The sequence below is a fragment of the Amblyomma americanum genome, chromosome 1 (genome assembly GCF_052857255.1).
Source record: "Amblyomma americanum isolate KBUSLIRL-KWMA chromosome 1, ASM5285725v1, whole genome shotgun sequence".
NCBI lineage: Eukaryota > Metazoa > Arthropoda > Arachnida > Ixodida > Ixodidae > Amblyomma > Amblyomma americanum.
The window spans coordinates 48,759,465-48,767,508 of record NC_135497.1 but is presented as its reverse complement, the minus strand read 5'-3'; the positions used below and the strand labels follow the sequence as shown (position 1 = coordinate 48,767,508).

The window sequence follows — 8,044 nt, the reverse complement described above, 5'->3', positions numbered from 1 at the left end:
CCAAAGGATCAGACCGATGAGCCGCGTCAAGAGGCTCGAACTTCCCGCGCGGTTTTTTAGTGAAAGCTACAATACGCCAGCCACTTCGCGAGGTCAGCGTGGCACCACTGGTCTGCCAGCTGTGCGCATGCGCAGTGACGTCATAGCCCGCAGCTGGTGTGCTCGCCGCTGTGCCGACGGCAGAGCAGACACCGGCGGCCTCGTCAGTTGTGCGCATGCGCGGAGTGAGGACAGAGCACGCAGCTGGTGTGCGCGCCGCGCGCGTACATTATGCTAGCATTGCTAGCTAGCATTATGCTGGCATTTAATATCTGATTTAATATCTGCTACGGGTCCCATTTGGGCCCAAGATATTAAACTCATTTTTGGAAATGTGGCGGAGTGCTTGAAGCTTGCATCACCTCTGCCACAGGTTGGCCTGGTATTGCATTGCCTCCGGTATCGGCCTGGGGCATAATAGCGCGCGTCTTTTCTTTCACTTTTTGCTCTCCTATCTTTAACTCTCCTACTTTCAGCACGTGGCAGCGATTGTGGCTCAACTAGAGCTAGTGGGCCGGCCTGTGCACTTTCCTCTACATTTTTCCTGACAACAACAGCAAGCAAGCAAGCGGCGCTATGGCTGCCGTGGCAGCTGCCGGCGGCGTGGCGCGCCGGCGAAAGCGAGTGGGGGAGGAGTGGAGAGGGGGAGAGGGTGAATCCATGTCTAGGGACGAAGATGGAAAAGGAACTCCAAGCTAAACACAGCGGCGAAAGACTGACTTTGCAATTCGACTGAGCGAGTTGCACTCGGCCAGCTGTAGCTATCGCGTAACTCCAGGTTTAACCAGAGCTAAACAACAGCTATTTATTTTTCCTTCGCGCGACACAGGGATGGAAAAAGCGCGTGAATCTAAACGGCTCAATGTGCTAGCCATAACACACTCTTCAAGGATATTTGTTTGTGCCTCAGCCTGAGCACAGTTCATGCAGCGCGAGTCTGGAACCAAGCGCCAGGAGTGGAGCCTGTCTTTGGAGAAGCGTTTGGGTGCAGGTGGGCTGGAAACGCTGATTGGTCGATGGGATGCGCTTCTCCGTGACGTTTTTCTGCTTCTCCCTCGTACTCAACCGGATGTGGGGTCGCCGCGCCTCTCTCGGCCTGTCCCTAGACGGCCTAGGGAATCGCTAGGTCCGGCCGTCCGCCGTGCTTGCGTGGTGCGCGGGCATTCGCTTCGTGAACCTAGGCGGCGGCGGGCGCGTTTCGGGAGCTGTCCAGGTATGGCTTTTTTGCGTGGTGCGCTCGTCGGCGACAGCCAGCTGAAATTTCTGTGCAGTTCTCGCTTACGGCTTTCGCCGTTAGTGAGAACATGCACTTTCAGCTTTAGCGGCCACGACGCAATCAGCCTAGCTGAAATGATTCGAGAGACATGCTTTCGGCACGCCGATTTTGTTGTTCTATATGTTGGCGGCAACAATCTCGACAGAGGGGATGACCCGCGAGAAATCGCCAGCCACATAAAGGTACGCATTTTATCTCAAATTTCGCTTCCAGCCACATAAAGGTAGGTATTTTATCTCAAATTTCGCTTCATGAAGTGCTGTACCGCTTACCTACATGTCTTGCGCATTCCAGGACCTCGTTTTGCTGCTGCAGGAGAACGTGGCCAGTGTCGTGCTGGTCTGCAAAGCTTGCCACGCCATTTCGATGAGCCACGTAAGGCGCAATTTGAGGACCGCCGGCGTCGCCAGCTGAACCGCCGTCTGTCAGCCACGCTGAAGCGCTTGTCGGGCGTGCACATTCTCAACCCCGAGGTAAGGGTTGAACAACATTTTCGCAAGTTTTCTCGAGCAGAACTCACCAAATTGCGGCGCTTGTAGAGTAACTTTTTTTGCAGCATCGTTTCCTGGATGCTTCTGGCAAGCCGATGCTGTCCTTGTTTGCCGCAGACCGATATCACGTGGCGAGAGACCAGGGCATCGACCAGATGTCAAAGATTATCGTCGCGGCCCTCGTCAAGATCTACGGACCAGGGATAGCGTCGGCTTCAAGGGCAAGACCAGGAGAGGTGTACGTCGTGCACCGGTGTCGTCGGTGCGGAGCCAAAGGGCACAAGACGGACCACTGCTGGGCCTACTGCTCACCGCGCCGCCACACCGCTGCAGGTCGCGGTTGAAGTGCTCCTGCAAACGGCCCTTTTTAGGGCCACCTCATTGTTTCCTGGCAGATCGCGAGCGTCCCGTTTCGTGCCCGTATTCCCTTTCTGTCGAAATCGACGCCAGACATCAAAATCGCGCGGTGTGAGCTAGTAAATCGCTGGTAGAGACAAAAACTCGTGCTTGTATACAGACTTACCCATCTCCAGTGCGCCTTTGTTTATTTCCGTAGGCACTACTCGCGCTTTGTAGAAATCTACGCCAGCCGCGAAATTTTACATGTTAAACCTCGCTACAGCATTAGCGCAGCGTGCCTTCGTCTTTTTACGTTCTAACTTTTATGCAGCGCACCTTTGTTTGCTCGTTACTTTTGTTCTTTTCAGTCGTTTCCTGAATTCGTCCAAAGAGCCGGGCTAAATGGATGATTATGGAACCACATGGCGATTGCACTGCATACAGCACGACTTTGGTCCCTGTGTTTTTAAATAAAAACATCAGATGTCGAAGGTCATGGTCGTGTCAGAGGATGGCTTCCACAGCTGGGGCCTAACCATAGGGACCGCACACGCTTTGTCGTCGTTGCCAAGTGAAGAGGCCCAAGATGGCTGGCATCCTTAATAAAGATCCCTTCTCGGGGCCGCTTTAGTGTTTCCTGGCAGATCACGCGCTTTCCACCCTGTGCACATGCTCTCATTTCCAATTAAAAAGGTCCTTTAAACCCTGCACAAGGCATGAATTAGCAAGTGCTAATAACAAGATGTTGCATGGTACTTGAATAGCGGCTACAATGACAAAGGTGAAGAAGTGCAGGAGTTACACGGAAATAAAAAAGGTTGGGGGTGCCCACATAACAACCTGAAATGGTTTTGGACAGGACTTCAAGTTAATTGCATTTGGAAGAGAAAGACAAAGTTTAATTTTGCAGTGTAAGCTTGCTTCTCTAGAATGAACAGAGAACGTTGCCTCACACTGCTTGGGCCACCTTCCTTGACCCCATGAAAAAAAAAACAGGATGCCTCTGGGAAACTATTTGCGGAATCTCCGCCCCCCCCATTCAGGAGGGAAGGGTGGGTGGGGGGGGGTGACGGCCTCTTCTTTGTCGGGCTCGGCGCGACGCACGATGGACAAGACGGCGAAAGGAAGGGGGCTGTCAGTGACGCATGTTCCGCGCTCTTCGCTTAGCCAGCGTACAAGTCCCTTCGACAGCCTGAAATGCCTTCGGTGGGCATCGTCACGCATGTCGGAAGGATTGTCATGCACGTGCGACCGCCGATAACATTCCTTGCAAGCTTATTCATTGCCGTGAAAATCACGTCCGCCCCGTATCTCGCCCCAATTTTTTTGAGCCGGTGTGAAATTCAATGGATGTATGGAATGGCCACCACTTGTCTACGTCCACCGTCCTCTTTTTTACTAGCATGGGCCTCCCTCCTTTGAACAGGATCCTTTCGGAGATCTGAGCCAACTCAGATCAGGATACCCGGCTTCTTTCAGCCTCTCTACCTGCCCCAGGAAGCTAGCCTCCGCTCTGTGTGTACAGGATTTCCCAAGAGCTCTTTTAAGCATGAAGTCGCTATACCCGCCTTGACGAGTGTGGAATGCCCATAACTGACGTTCAAGAGAGGTTTTTTTTGTATTAGGGTGATATTCCCAACAGACCCTGCTCTCTAGATAATGGATCCTGAGGTATAAAAACTTTTTTTTTTATGGAGCAAGGGCTTCTATGGCCAAATACGCCTTGTCACAAGGTATTTTCTTTTTCTCAAGGTGGGGTCAAAGACCCATTTCCCAAGCATTTCACCCTAAATAAGCCGAGCACCAGACCAGGGAAACGCTTGTACCCATTGTATCCCCGGTGGGTACCCGGCGGCACTGGGGATCGAACCCCGCACCTCCCGCATGCGAGGCGGATGCTCAACCACTTGGCCACCGCTGCGGTCGGTCTAAAAACTGTAGGGTAGCTGAGCTGGGTAGTTCGAAGGTGAATCTCAGGCCACTACCTGTATCTTTGAAGATTTTGACGACGTCCGGAACTGCCCTGGGAGAGTTCGACTTAAGAATGATTAAAAAATCATCGACGTAACGGAACACTTTTAGCGCGAGGTCAGCAAGATTTTGTGCCAGTTCTTGATCCATCCTGCTCAAGTAAATATCGCTCAAAACGGGTGCCACACGGGAGCCGATGCACACACCCGATTTTTGGACGTACACCTTTTCGCCCCGCCCAACAACGGTTGACTCTAGGTAAAATGATAGCAGCTCCAGGAAACTTTCTATGGAAACCCCCGCACCCCGCCACGAACACCAACTCGTCATTGTCTTTTACAATGCAGTCTTTCACTCTCTTCATGAGCTGAGCATGGGGTAGCGAATAAAATAAGTCCTCCACATCGATGCTGAAGGTAGAGTACTTTTTCTTATCCAGCCCAGACAGGTACTTAACCACACTTGCGGAATTGTTCACCAAGGAAGGATCCGAAAGCTTGAGTGAGCTCAAATGTCGCTGTAGAAATCCCGACACAACATGCTGCCAAGTGTTGCGCTCGGATATGATTGTCCTGAACGTTCAGGGAATGGAATTTCACACCGGCTCAAAAAAGTTGGGGCGAGATACGGGGCGGACGTGATTTTCGTGGCAAAGAATAAGCTTTCAAGGATTTGTAGTGCTGTGCGAAAGAAGCTCGAGCCTGAGAGCAATCGTGCTGGAGCTGAGTGCTCGATAGCGCACATACAGAAAACCAGGCTCACAGAGTGTAAGACTGGAGTCGTATACGAAGTCCCCCTCTCGTGTGGGAAGAAGTACATCGGCCAGACGGGTCGATGTATTAACGAGATGTTAGCAGAGCATCGCAGGTCGTTGAAGGGCGCACCTTCCTCTAATCTCGCCTTGCACTGCAAAGAGTGCAAAGATTGCTTCCCACGATTGAACAAGACCAACGTCTTGTTTAAACACAGGGATCAGGTTTGCAGGGAGTTGGTGGAAGCGTACCAGATCAAGAAGGAATCAGATGACTGTGTAGCATCACCATCTGTAGGCCTCATTGATGGGGAGATACCTTTTTTTGCGCAGTTTCTTTAGCGCAAGGAGGCGGTGTGGAGCGCTAGCTTGGCAGGAGTGTGCCTGTGAGTTCGCTGTTTGTTTGTTTTGTATCTTGTCTCTGACGATGCGGAGATTGCTTTTAGGTTGTGATCAGTGGCATCACGTTACATGTGCCAAGATGGTGTGTGATAGGGTTTGCGCTTTCGGGTTTTTTAGCATGTTTTTCGCGGGATGAAGATGCATATATAGGCCTTTTTTTCTTGAATAAAAAATCGGTTGCTAGTCTGCGCTCGTGTCGTGCCTTCTTGTTCTCTGTCTTCGTTTCTATGCGCAGTTAAACATGATACATACCCAGCTCCAGTGCGCCTTTGTTTATCTCCGTAGCGACTACTTGCGCTTTGTGGAAATCCACGCCAGCCATGAAAATTTACATATTAGACCTCGCTACAGCATTATCCCAGCGCAGCGCGCCTTCGTTTCTTTGCGTTCTAACTTTTATGCAGCGCACCTTTGTTTGCTCGTTACTTTTGTTCTTTTCAGTCGTTTCCTGAATCCGTCCAAAGAGCCGGGCTAGGTGGATGATTATGGAACCACATGGCGATCGCACTGCATGCAGCACGACTTTGGTCCCTGTGTTTTTAAATAAAAACATCAGATGTCGAAGGTCATGGTCGTGTCCGAGGATGGCTTCCACAGCTGGGGCCTAACCATAGGGACCGCACACGCTGTGTCGTCGTTGCCAAGTGAAGAGGCCCAAGATGGCTGTCATCCTTAATAAAGATCCCTTCTCGGGGCCGCTTTAGTGTTTCCTGGCAGATCACGCGCTTTCCACCCTGTTCACATGTTCTCATTTCCAATTAAAAAGGTCCTTCAAACCCTGCAGAAGACTTGAATTAGCAACTGCTAATAACAAGATGTTGCATGGTACTTGAGAAACAATAGCGGCTACAATGACCAAGGTGAAGAAGGGCTGCGAGTTACACTGAAATAAAAAATGGTTGGGGGTGCCCACATAACAAGCTGGAATGGTTGGACAGGACTCCTAGTTAATTGCATTTGGAAGAGAAAGACAAGGTTTAATTTTGCACTGTAAGCTTGCTTCTCTACAATGAACAGAGAACGTTGCCTCGCACAGCTTGGGCCACCTTCCTTGACCCCATGAAAAAAAAAGGATGCCTCTGGGAAACTATTTGCGGAATTTCCGCCCCCCCGCCCCCCGATTCAGAAGGGGAAGGGGGGGGGGGGTGACGGCCTTTTCTTTGTCGGGCTCGGCGCGACGCACGATGGACAAGACGGCGAAAGGAAGGGGGCTGTCAGTGACGCATGTTCTGCGCTGTCATTAGTACGAGCTGCCCGGCCTCTCCGCGGCAGCTCCCCTTTGAACCCCCCGCCTGTTCAATCGGAGGCGGGCGACGGCGGGGTGGTGCTGAAAAGGAGCTCCCTCATGCAGTCTACAGACGACCGAAAAACATTCGAAACATTCTAATACACTCAGTCACATAAAGAGCCGGTTTTGGGGTGTCGACCTTGTGGAAAAAGTAGATTCCAGGTCTGCAAACGCATTAAAAACATCAAGCTGTGAAATAAGCACAGCTTCAAGATTCAAATGGAAAATTAATGACAACTCTGATTGGGATTTCTGCAACGTAATATACCTCCTAGGATGCAGTGTGTGCAGTACGCAGTACATTGTGCAGACCGTTAACTTTATACGAATTCGCTTTAATAACCACCGCGCGCATATTTTATCCCTACCTCCCCTTGTTAAAACACATATATTAATGAGAAAAACGACCCATTTGATGAAATTAAGTTAACAGTCCTACAGGGTGGGTTCCACAACAAAGAGATCTCGAGCAACGCGAGTCGTACTTTATTTACAAATTTAATAACAATTCCTCACGGCATTAATGAAAGTCCGGGTGTATTGACCTCCATAGCCCCTTGCAGAGCCAATGCTGACCTTAGGAATTCCGGCGCGACAAACCTCGGTCGTTTGTCGCCAGCGGCATCTTTTTCAAGCTTCGCTGCCCGCTTACACAAAGCTCTGAATTCATCCCCCACCCCTGTCTTGCCAGTTCGACGCACCACCTTGCCGAGCGGGGTGCAATTGAAGAACCAAGAACCCTTGATGGGCACAAAAGAAAAATACTAGAAAAAGGAGAAAGAAATAAAGAGAAAAAGAAAAACGCTTTGTCCCCTGCCGCCCAGCGAGCTTGCACCGCAGGCCAGCCCGGGGGAAAAAAGGAATAACGAGGGGAGGGAGGGCATCCGGGCCCTCAAAGCAACAATAACAGACTTTGGCGGAGTCCCGGAGCAGATAAGAATCATAGATGCATGTACTGCCCGTGCCGCCGGCCAAAACGAGCAAACAAATAAACAATAAATTCAGACAGGGCAGGAGACGTTCCAGGAGCGTCTTCGGTACGAATAGTGAAGGCGGAATCAGCGGCGCAGTTAGCTTAACTACACACACGTGCACTGTGCATGAAACACACACAAAAGAAAAAGAAAAAAGGCGGCAAAACATACGAGTTCGCGAAAGTGTCCTGTGGGAGGGTAAAGGTGAATGGCAGGAGCATTTAATCAAGGGTTCTTGGTTCTTCAATTGCACCCCGCTCGACAAGGTGGTACGTCGAACTGGGAAGACAGGGGTGGGGGATGAATTAAGAGCTTTGTGTAAGCGGACGGGCAGCGAAGCTTGAAAAAGATGCCGCTGGCGACAAACGACCGAGGTTTGACGCGCCGGCACTCCTAAGGTCAGCACTGGCTCTGAAAGGGGCGATGGAGGTCAATACACCCGGACTTTCATTAATGCCGTGAGGAATTGTTACAAATTTGTAAATAAAGTACGACTCCCGTTGCTCTCTTTGT

The 8,044-nt window shown here is 50.9% G+C and overlaps 1 pseudogene; it reads left to right on the top strand.

Moving 5' to 3' along the window:
* Positions 1 to 278: 278 nt before the first annotated feature.
* LOC144116638 (U2 spliceosomal RNA) lies at positions 279 to 455 on the top strand (annotated as a pseudogene).
* The last annotated feature ends 7,589 nt before the right edge of the window (positions 456 to 8,044 follow it).